General features: G+C 31.3%; 1 pseudogene; it reads left to right on the top strand.

Moving 5' to 3' along the window:
* Positions 1–9581: 9581 nt before the first annotated feature.
* LOC112840524 (centromere protein H pseudogene) lies at positions 9582–11869 on the top strand (annotated as a pseudogene).
* Positions 11870–12994: the final 1125 nt, after the last annotated feature.

The raw sequence follows: 12994 nt of genomic DNA on the forward strand, positions 1-12994 counted from the left end.
TCTTCTTTCTTTCTCTTTTTTTTCAAGAATTCCTTCCCATTAAGTAGAAAGGGAAAAAAGAAAAAAAGAGACCTAATGATTTCATTGTTGTTATAAGAATCTACTTCAAGTTCAAATTCTGTGAAAAGTCTTTATTTGGCTATAGAATATACAGGGTTTATGGAATGTACATAGGGTTTATGCTAATAAACTAAGTTTCTGAAAGACTATAAAAAGAGCTATCAGGAAGTAAAATAAGTCATAAAATATGTTTTCAGGATATACAAATACTAAGCTTAAAGTGTTCCAGCTTGCTAGGAGACTGGATTTTAAATAAACACTAAAACTTTATGAAAATTGATGAATATGTTGCCATTTAAATTGTATGTGACTATTAAGGTACAGGTATAATTTGAAGGGACAGTTCATAACCATTCTAAAATGTCTGAGTGGTTACAATGTTAAAAGTCATATTTTATTATATTGTGATTTTAGGGGTGATGATTTTTATCAGATCCTTTTTTTATGGGTATGTTAAATTTTCTCTATAATTCAAATGAGAATTAATTTATTTATAAAAGAGAGAAGAGAAGGAAGAGGAAAATCATTAATGTCAAAGTCCTTGGATTAGTGCAAATTTAATTTGGTCCCATTCCTGTGTCAGCTGGGGGAAACTCAAGGACCAGATTCTCACTTTATGTAGATTTTTTTTTCTCTTTTGAGTGTGTATTAGCTGTATGACTTTTTTTTTTTTTAAAGAGGGAGGGCTTGCACAAGTTGGGATGGGGGAGGGGAGGGGCAGAGAGTAAGGGAGAGAGGAAATCGTAAGTAGACTCCATCCTCAGCATGGAGCTTGGTTGGGCTCCAATCTCCTTACCCTGAAATCATGACCTGAACCAAAACCAAGAGTGAGATGCTTAACCGACTGAGCTACCCAGGTACCCTATGACTTTTTAATTGGCTTTTAATCTGAGATTTTTCTTTTTCTTAACATACTACATGTTGTCAACTTTGGTAAGGAGTGCCATCATCAGTATGTTTTAGTCATATATTCATGTTTTCATGCTTCCATATTCTTCATTCATATATTTATTATTTATTCAACAAATATTTATTAGGGCCAGGCACTCAGGTAGGGTCAGCAGGAAGGAATCATAGGGTTATTAAAAAAACATAAAGTCAATATACTTAAAGTTAGAATACAAGAAAATGTCTCTATTTTTTGTGGACATTTGATTCACATTATCCAAATGCAGCAGCTCTATTTTGGGCCTGTGACATCCTAGGTGGATATCTTTCATAAATGTGATATTATGCAAGTGTTGGTCCTGGGACCAAAAGGTAAGTCCTTGATCCATCTTTTTTCCACAGAAGAATTTTTCCCCAATTTTTTAAAAATCACAACATTGTTCACTTTCATCAATCATGAGATTTCTCTATTACACACATTATTAATATTTTTTCATTGTATTCTTCAAAGTCCTTAATATGGTCACTTATTTTGTCAGTTCACCATGGAGAACATATTTGTGAATATTCTTTTCATGCATCTATTATCATATTCCCTGCTAAAAGAACGGCACAACATCCTAGTTACCCATATGCTAGAGATTTGCTGAGTTTTATGGCTAAACTGTGTCCATAATTTTACTCCAGCTAATTTTTTTCAGGCAGAAGAAGCAGTCATCTTAAAACTAGAATTCCGGAGCGACAACAACATTAATAGGGCTTGAATTAGTATTAAGTATTGGCCTTAGCCTGATAATTCCTTTGGATTTTGTTACTTGGGTTCCTTAATAACACATTTAAGTTTAGATCTTCTCCAGTCACTGGCAACAATTCTATATTTAATATCAGATACGTAAGGAACTCAAGATCAGGATTTTATAACCTTAACATCAACTCATCCTTGGCATTACTTTCTTAGTACATTGATTTTAGTAATTAATCTCTTGCTTTGACCTCTTTTAATCAAGCCACTTCTTATATCCATCTCTGACAGTTGAATCCCTGTTTTCATTTATAAATGACTCTCTTTGTTTTCTTGCACATTATACTAGTTCTTTCTGTTTAAATTGCTATTTTGTTTTTTATTTGTTTATGATGTTATTTATTTATTTTTTTCATCATGGTAAATGATTTCCTTAATCCCCATCTTCTTTATCCATTCATCTATCAATGAACACTCGGGATGCTCCCATAGTTTGGCTATTATAGATAAGGCTGTTATAAACATAGGGATGACTGTATCCTTTTGAATTAGTGTCTTGGATTTTTTGGATAAATACGCAGTATCATGATTACTGGATCACAGGGTAGTTCTCTTTTGAGAAACCTCTATATTGTTTTCTAGAGTGGCTATACCAGTTTGCATTCCCCCAACAGTACATGAGAGTTCCTTTCTCTCCACATCCTCACCAACACTTGTTCTTTCTTGAGTTTTTTTTTTTTTTAATCCATTCTGACAAGTGCAAGGTGATATCTCATTGTAATTTTGGTTTGTATTTACCTGATGATGAAGAATGCTGAGCATCTTTCAATGTGTCTGTTGGCCTCTGTATGTCTTCTTTGGAAAAATATCTATTCAAGTCTTCTGCCCATTTTTAATTGAATTATTCATTTTGGGATGTTTTGTAAGTTATTTATATATTTTGGATACTAACCCTTTATTGGATATGTCATTTGCCAATATCTTCTCCCATCCAGTAAGTTGCCTTTTAGTTTTCTTATTTCTTATTTCCTTCACTGTGCAGAAAATTTTTATGTTGATGTAGTCCCAATAGTTTATTTTTGCTTTCATTTCCCCTGCCTCAGGAGACATATCACTGCCATTTTGATGATAATCTCCAAAGATTAATCTTAATTATATTAAGACTCATCTTGGGGCACCTGGGAGGCTCAGTCATTAAGCATCTACCTTTGGCTCAGGTCATGATCCCAGGGTCCTGGGATTGAACCCTACATTGGGCTCCCTGTTTGGCTGAGAGCCTACTCTCCCTCTCTCGCTCCCCTGCTTGTGTTCCTTCTGTCTCTCTCTCTCTCTCTCTGTCAAATAAATAAATAAAATCTTAAAAAAAAAGACTCATCTCATAATTTTTGGTTAGATTATTACATGTATGGGTCCAACAAAAGTGTTAATTAATTATATAAGCTTCTTTGATCATGCAATGTTGAGCCAAAGAATTAACTTTCATCTGCAATTTTCATAAAGAATCTGGAATGCACTTCTAAAAGCCTATATTATTTGTTCTTGTATATTAAAGCTACAAAAACCATGTATAAAACACTCTCTACCTATTCTTAGCCACAGTCCCTTTAAATTTGGGTAAATTGCACTCTTTTTAAGGCCCTCAAAATTTGCTAAGGTTAATGTACTCCCTAACTTCTTGTGAAAGTGAGGTCCTGAATGTCAGGTACCAATAAAACAATAAAAACATTGCCAACAATATTCCAAATAAATAAGAATTGCATTTTTCTCATTAGTTAATTTAGTTTCATACAATTAATTCTTGCTTCTCTGGATCTTGAGTTGGTAGTCTTTCTGCTTCTGAACTAAAAATCCTAAATCTTAAAAAAGACCACTTGCACAGTCAAAAGTTGTATAAGTGACATCAGGTTGGAAGTCTGCACCAAAGTCTATATTCTCTGAAGTAATAAGAGTATTTCAAAGAATCTGATGTAGTTCTTCCCACAGAGCTGTGAAGACAGCTTTTGAACTGCAGGGAATTTACAGGGAATAGATAAGGAAACAGAAATCTGTTTGAGAGTTAAGACCAAATGGCTGTGGTTAATTTATTTCAATAACTATATAAAAATGGAGAAACATAAAATTTTCTTTGAATCACAATGCATAATAACTATTTCATAAGGATGTGATCCATGTTTCCCCAATGTTAAAAACATAGTATGTACAGGGAAGGCATTGGAGATATCCAGTGTCCTCTCAAGAAGCATATAAGTTCTGAAATATTTATATTAATAACATTTAACCTTACAAGCTCAACTTAGTAAATGTTGATTATGTCTTTTGATTTTACATTTCTTTCATGCACCTCTTCCAATAGTGATGAAATAATATATGTCCAGTACATATGAAACATTTCTATCATTATTTTATGCAGTGAAGAACAAATCTTTGTGATTTCTAGAACTTTGGGGAAATCTCAAAAGTAGTTCTTTATACATTTTTTTCTGTGTATAGTATCAGATATTGGAAAAACAAGTAAGAGTTTTGAAAAGAGGTGTCATCTTGTCTAAAAATCACGAGTGCATAGGAAACAACTTGATTACAAAATGACAATTCATTTAAAATAAAAAGAAAGATAGCACAAATGTTAAAAAAACTTAGTTCTTTGATAAGCAAGGAAACTTTGTTCACTGTTTTTTGCTTTTGTAAATAATTATGGGACTGATAAAGTCAACACAAGCAGATAAAATTATTCTTCGGGTGAGATATAGAATCTTTATCTGAACAGATTACATATAAGTGTTACATAAAGTGTTACCTTTTACTTCCCCCTAATTAAGAGCTCTGGAACCAGTAGAGTTTTTTTAACAAAAAGAAAGCTAAATTCTCAATTTGCACTAATATACTATTTGATATATGAAAGTTGTCATGAGGTCCTTTTTTCTTGGATTTTTTATAAATAAGCTCAGCAAAAATAGTGAACTTTGCCAAAAAGTTAACACAATTAATAATAACATCTTTGCATGGAGCGCCTGGGTGGCTCAGTCGTTAAGTGTTTGACTTTGGCTTAGGTCATGATCCTAGGGTCCTGGGATCGAGCCCCACATCGGGCTCCCTGCTCTGCAGGAAGCCTGCTTCTCCCTCTCCCACTCCCCCTGCTTGTGTTCCCTCTCTCGTTGTGTCTGTCTCTGTCAAATAAATAAACAAAATCTTTAAAAAATAAAAATAAAAAAATAAAAAACATCTTTGCAGATTCAGATATTATGAAACAGGCAAAAAAATAAAATAAAATAAAAGAATTCAGTCCCCTGAATATTCAACAACTTTCTGCCATCCCTCAAATTTTATCTTTTATTATCCTTTCAAATTCAGGAACAAAATGATACTTTATAGCAAAGTAGGTTTTCTTTTTTCTTCAAAAAAAATTCACCCCATTACCTTGGATACATGGTGGTATTTTTCCACCAGTATTGCTTCTAGATAGGCTCAACCACCATATTCATTATAACTTTTAAGCGAGAAAATAACCTTATTTCACAGAGAAAACAGACATCACAAACATATTAGCAAACTAGCAAAATTTATAAAAAACCATAACACAATTTATCATAGCCATACCATCCTTGTACATTTGTAACTGAAAAAATAAACATGCCCATTCCTATAACCCAATAAAATAATCATGACATAGCATATATGTAGGCATATATATATGTATAATGTATAATGTATATGTATAATGTTTATCAGCCCCCTTATTACTTAGAAATTATGTAATTTCTTAGAATTATGTAAGTCATAATACTTAGAATTATGTAATTATTTAAGAATTATTCACTAATTACCCCAGTTTAATACTCATTTAAGATTTCAAATGTCCTAAAGACCCTAGAAATTATTTTCAAGTTATTATAGTAAAAATATAATTGCTATTATTAAAAATCCATACAAATATTATTCAATTTAGTTGAACAAAAATTTATATTTTTCATAATTTTAATGATTATATAGGAGTATAGGTCAATATTTTAATCATGAAATTATTTTAAGAAGCTTACAAATTTAAGATTAATGAGCTTATTATGAGTAAACAACCCAAAATATAACTAAAAAACAAAATGTATCACATTCTATATTGATAAATCTGAGAAAAGGTATCAAAGAAAAGTTCTTAATACCAAAAGTATTAAACCACCTTAATTATATGAACTTGATGTAAAAAAAATTTTATTAACTTGATTAAAAAATATTTCAGTGAGGGCGCCTAGGTGGCTCAGTTGGTTAAGTGACTGCCTTCGGCTCAGGTCATGATCCTGGAGTCCTGGGATCAAGTCCCGCATCGGGCTCCCTGCTCAACGGGGAGTCTGCTTCTCCCTCTGACCCTCTTCCCTCTCGTGCTCTCTATCTCTCATTCTCTCTCTCTCAAATAAATAAACAAAATCTTTAAAAAAAATATTTCAGTGAAAAATGATTTTTCTTTCAAGTTTAGCAAATTTAAATATTAAAGGCTTATTTTTCTTATTTTCTGTTGATTTGGAAAATGTTGAATTTATATACATACTTATTTCTATAAACCTGTAAGAATATATATATAAGTATATATTATAAAATTTAATTTATAAATACCTTCCATAAATAGAAAAAACCTTCACACTGAGGTAAAATATTTTCTGAGTTATGGACAAAGAGAGGAGCAGAGATGCAGAATGCTTGTAGTTTCATATGCATATTCTACAACCTCAGTCACGTCAAAAGTATAAACAGAAACACAAAAACTCAAAGTTCCAGATATCAAAGAACTATTCTCCTAATTGGGCACAAAATATTTTCTTGATTCTGTTTACTGATCAGAAAAGAAACAAACAAGACTAAAAGCTGGGTTTTCTGTCATCTCTTACTTGGTAGGGTAGATATCTCCATCATTCCCCTGACGGAATTCTCCAAATTATCAACCTAAAAACAAAATTCTAAATTATGCCACCATAAGAAAAAGATTTATTGGCCATGAAAAAATTATCAGTAAAAAGTGAAACAAAATTAGTAGGAGTAGGAAGGGAAGAGAGAAAGAGTTAGGAAATGAAAATTATGTTGCTTCTTAGATTTTCCTCTGGAAGCCAAGAAAGAAAATACATGCATGGACTTAAGTGGCTTGTGAGGTACTCTATGCATGATATTTCTGTTGCATTCCCTATATTTTTAATATTAATTTTTAAAATAAATATATGTACAATGTATATATGCATTCTTTTTTATTTGTTTTCATTCCTTTGTGTTTTTTCATCAGTGTCATAATACTTAGCAAATGGTCATTTTCCCGAGGTTTCTTTTTGGTTTCTTATTGTATGTATAGATTAACAACAGGGTACTAGGCTGATTTATAGAAGACTAAATAAAATACAAAGGTAATATTTCTTATTCCAGCTAATCCAACAAACCAGTGTTAACACAAGAGTTCAGACTTATATTTCATGTATCTGAATCTTGTTTTAATACTCCAACAGTATCTTGAAAGCTTTATTCTGAATTTTTACAATGTTAATTATACAGAAGGGAAAACTATAAATTTTATATGCTATTATAAGTTTGAATTCAATTCACATCAAGAACTGAGAAATAAAAAGTCCCAAGTCATGTTTATATGTCAGAACTTCATATAATTCTACATCTTAAAATTCAGTTTTTGTCTTACTGAATATGGGAATATATTTAAAGTCCTTTCCTCATAGCAATAGCCAGGAAGAGATGTAGGGGAGATTATAAAAAAATGAATTTTAAAATGTCACATTTTTGAGGAGAATAAAAATAATTAGACCAAAGGAAATTATGCAGGTGTCATTTCAAATACCTATTTAGTGTTAAGTATTGTTAACAATGCCAAAACTATTACCTGCAACTGTTCCAAAAAAATTAAGGGTCCCAGTAATCAGAATAATATGAAAATTACTGGGTCAAGAAATACATATGAAAAAGTCAAGTAAAAATTGTTAGAGTATAGAACATGATAAGAAAAGATCTTATTTGGTCTGTTGTCCTGCATGGAAACACATCTTCTAAGATATCTGAATATAATGATAGTGTTCTAAATTCAAAGAGAGCTTTACAGTTTACAATGAAATTTTGCCCTTATTTTCTATTTTTTTGCTGTTATTAGAATTCTAAAACCTTTCATTTTCCATTTAAATTAGAATAACCTTTTGAATTTAGTGAGATGCTATTAAAAAAAGTACCTAATCTGAGGAGATTAGTGATATTATCTGATTAACTATGAAATTAGCTAAACTGTTAAATTCTGGTAAATAACCTACACTTGAACTTTATTCATCACCATCATAGCTTTGGTAACAAGAATGATTTAAATAAGAAACTAGAGGTTTGGCCTATGATTTTTCTTGTATATTCATAATGTAATATCATATAAAAATTAAGAACAAACAGGGCGCCTGGGTGGCTCAGTTGGTTAAGCGACTGCCTTCGGCTCATGTCATGATCCTGGAGTCCTGGGATCAAGTCCCACATCAGGCTCCCTGCTCAGCAGGGAGTCTGCTTCTCCCTTTGACCCTCTTCCCTCTCGTGCTTCCCTCTTCCCTTCTCTCTTATTCTCTCTTTCTCTCAAATAAATAAATAAAATCTTTAAAAAAAATTAAGAGCAAACACAAAATGTGCATATGACAAAAATATGTAAAGCCACACACAAACTATATTTGTTTAATTCAATATACTCAAATATCTTAGAGATGACTGGTTCCCAGATAAGTATGTATCCATATGTATTCATAGCAGCCTTCCTTACAGAATCTGTAGAATGCCATTGAACTTTTTCATTCAAAGTATTTATTGTCAATATAACTATTTTGGGAATACTATATTATGAGAAAAAAGAGAAAAAAATGAAAACTCTTTTTTTTAAAAGAAATATCGATTATATATGTACACACATACACATATACTATTACTCTCTGGGTTGAATTACTATTCAATTATTTCAATAACTATTTTCTTGTTTATATTTGAACAAGTAGTTTAAATTCTCTGCTCTCCAGTTTTCTCAGATGTAAATGACACCAATGTTAACATTTATATCATAATTTGTTGTGAGGATTAAAATGGTTAATATATGTAAAACATTTTGAATAATACATGTCACAGAGTAAGTGCTATATGTTTGATTATTGTTATTTTTATCATTACTATTATGAAAGAGAAGCTATACACATAGATATCTGTAAGTCAAATTCACAAATAGATGTTATTTTTGTGGGAAATACACACAACATGATGATGAGTTGAAGTTATAAATAAGTATGCTTTAAATAAGAAATCAGGGGTTTGGTCTATAATTTTTCTTGTGTATTCATAAAACATTAGACACCCCTCCTATCTGATTGATTAACACCCTACTTTACCAATTGTTAACTTTATGCCACATTATCATGATTTCTTATTTAAATATATGTCTTCCATGATAGATGTTTTTGTGAAGGAAGGGATTATTTTTGTTCATTTTTGTATCATCAGATATAATTATGGTTTTGGGGACATGACAATTTTCAAAATGTATTTTATTTGTTGGCTTACCTGAGAATTTTACTCTTGGCATATAACTTTTAACTGTGTGTAAAATGAAGGTGTGTTCATTTGTATGTGTGTTTCAGTGGATAAGAGGGGTTTTGATGAAGCCATTGTTTGCCAAAGGCTTTTGCTACTTAAGTTAGAAAGTGCTGCTATGACCTTCCTGCAAATTCTCATTTCATGTCATCTGAGACCTATACTATCTGATGCTGACTTAGTAACCTCCAAAAGTCCACAAAAGGATCTATAAAGTATTTTTACATGAAAACTGACCAAATGATCTACATGTATCTAAATTGTGGCTTTAGTCAAATGAAATGTTAAAATATTATAGTAATGATAAGACATGGATTTTGGTAAAGATAGAATGGAACATAACTAATAAAGATTTATTAAGTATATGCAGAATATCCAGAACAGTGTTTATTATTGTAGAAAAATAAAAGGAGTAAGAGTCTCTGTCTCCAAGAAATGTTTAACTGGTTGATAAAAATGTATGAATAATATAGTCATAAGTGTTCTTTTATTGTATTGGTATGAAATTTTTAACAAGAAAAACAAATTCCACACATAAGTAAATTCCTAAGGTATTTGTCTTTCTCTGTTTGACTCATTTCACTTAGCATACATTCACCTATGTATTATTACAAATGGCACAAGTTCATTCTTTATTATTGCAAGTAACATTCCATTCTGTACATACACCACATCTTCTTTATTCATTCGTCTATCAAGGGACACTTAGGCTGCTATTGTAAATAATGCTGCAGTGAACATTGGGTGCATATATCTTTTTGAATTTGTGTTTTAGAAGGAGACTTTTATAAGGTTTAAATTATCTTTTTCAATTAAATTTCAAAACCACCTGAGGTGACCTTAACTTCTTTTATTAGATCTCTATGATGACTGCACATTTTAAATATAAGATTACCCAATAGCTACATAAAATGAGATTGCAAGATGATCTCAATTTGATAAACTTAAATTCCGAGGATAAAAAAAAATTTCTATTTGTTCTTAGTTATTGAAAATTCCTGATTTATGGTAATAGAGAACTTTGCAGGTTCATTAGACAAAATAAAACAAAAGTGATTTTATCTCTTTGGTGCTATCTTCCAAATTCACTGTGCATGACATTACTTGAACATCACTAATATCTAGGAAAATAGCATTAATCATTTTCACCTTTTTAAATATTTAATGATTTTTAATAACTTGTTTTTACATTTACTGCTTCACATAACTTGTAGGCTGCTCTGTGTAGTGCAACATTGGATAACTTAAACTATCCATGAAACTTAATGACATTTAAAAAAGGAAGAGTCAGAAAACATAATATACTTTTATTACCTAAGGTAGGAAGGGCAAAAACAACATATATAGAAATACTGACACTTTGATGGATAATCGTTCAATCTCCTTAGAAGGGAACATACCACATATAAAGTAATTCTATTATTTATATTTATAATTCTATTCTATTATTTGCCCGATTATGTATATGTATATATATGTATATATATATATATATATCCACATATATATATATATATATTAGTTTTCTGGGTCCAGAATTTTTTCATATTACCTTTCAAGGACAAGTTTTGAACATGGACAAATTTACTAATAAATTTCTACATAACTGATTACTTGAGAGTCAGGATAGAGATGTTTCTTCTCTTATAATTGTTTGAAAATGAGTTAAGAAACAATAAAGAATTAATTCAGTCTCATAACTAGCTATAGAATTGATATTTGAAGGGATTGGGTGTTTCTTTTGAGGACAAAAAGAAATAAGCCATTTAAAAATTAATGATATAGCCTTTTCGCGCCAGTCAGAAGGAAGAAGCAACCCGGAGAGCAAGCAGCCGCAGAGCCCGCGGACTCTGGAGCAGGAGGCAGGGAAGGCGGGTCACCACAGGTCGCCGGCGCCCAGACGGCGCGTCCCGAGGACCGCTTGACCCTGCTGCTCGGGCTAAGAGCACAGACAAAACAACAACTCTTGGAATATAAATCAGTAGTTGATGCAAATGAAGAAAAAACTCCAGAACAAATCATGCAAGATAAGTAAATTGAAGCTAAAATTGAAGACCTGGAAAATGAAATTGAAGATGTGAAAATTGCTTTTGAAATAAAAAAGCTTGCATTAGATAGGATGCAACTTTCAACTGCACTTAAAAAAAAACCTGGAGAAAATTAACCCCAAGACTAGTGTGCTCATGGATAACATGAAACATGTATTAAAGCTAAACAAATTAATAATGAAATCACACCAGGAATCATGGGATTTGGAGGAAAAACTACTTGATGTTAGGAAGAAGAGATTACAATTAAAACAAGCTTCAGAAAGTTAGCTTTTAGAAATACAGACTGAAAAGAACAAACAGAAAAATGATTTGGCCTATATGGAAAATTCAGACAAGATAAAGACCATACAACAAAACCTGCAGATGGAGATACAAATTACGACAGTTATTCAACATGTGTTTCAGAACCTCATTTTAGGAAGTAAAGCCAATTGGGCAGAGGATTCTGCCTTTAAGGAAACCGTTCTACAGCTTGAGAAGAATCTCACCATGATCTAATAAGAATTCTGTTTTATTTTTTGTTTCAGTCTTTAATATGTCATTTAAATAGCAAATTTAAAGTAAAATTTTTATTTAGTGTTTTTGGAACTAATATTGCAAAGTTTTTGTAGCTTAACACTATAACATGGAATTTGTTCTTTCAACTATGTTAATTAAAGTGACTGGCATTTTCTAAAACAATCTGACAGTCTTAGCCTTGCAAGGGCCCCGAAAGACATCTAATCTAGCTTTCCATTGAATGTGGACATTTTTTCTGCAACATTTCTGGCAGTCCCAACTCTTACTTGGAATACTTCTTTTTTTCTTTTTCTTTTCTTTTTTCATTTCTCTTTCCTCTTCCTCCCTCCCTCTCTTTCTTTCTTGTTTCAAGTTTTTATTTAAATTCCAGTTAGTTAACATACAGTGTTTCAGTAGAATTTAGTGATTCATCACTTACATATGACACCCCAGTGCTAATCACAACAAGTGTCCTCAATACCCTTCACCCATTTAACCCATCCCTCCACCCCCCATTATTTGGAATACTTTTGTGCATTTGTCAGTCAACTAAAATATTACAAAAATTAGAAAAGGGTAAAAACATCTTGATGTTTCTTTCAACTATCAGTTGTATTTTATTGAAATAAATCTCATTTTAGTTTTATCTCAAAAAAATTAATGATATAACTTCTAAGTAAATGTGATAATTTGAACATAAGCATTGATACTCTATCCTTCTAAATTCCCACTAATATGACTAAGTGAATATACAATCAAGAAAAGAAGCCATGAAATCTATTGTGATATTTATGCACATAGGTTACATTGAAATCACACAGTGTGACATAAATAAAGAGAATCAGATCAACTTTGGTAGGGGTTTGGATCTCCTCATTAAGAGAAGAGTAATCTTAGTTGCATGCTAAATTTGCATCTGCATCTCTGCAGCAGCAGAATGCATTTTAAAATTTTGAAATAAAATTTAGAATAGTGTGCCCAAATAATTTTAGAAAGTACTATATAAAACTTTGCCAAGATAAACTTCAAAATCAGTAAAATGGTCATTTTTCTGCATAAGATATAAATTGCCAAAATTACCTAAGTAAAATGAATATTTCAAGTATGTACAAGTACTTCAAAAATTTACTAGGAAATTATCTTCTCTTTCCCTGAATTAGAGGATTCATGAAGT

This window comes from Callorhinus ursinus, unplaced genomic scaffold (genome assembly GCF_003265705.2).
Source record: "Callorhinus ursinus isolate GAN/ISIS: 27379988/994484 unplaced genomic scaffold, GSC_fseal_2.0 scaffold19, whole genome shotgun sequence".
NCBI classification, from domain to species: domain Eukaryota; kingdom Metazoa; phylum Chordata; class Mammalia; order Carnivora; family Otariidae; genus Callorhinus; species Callorhinus ursinus.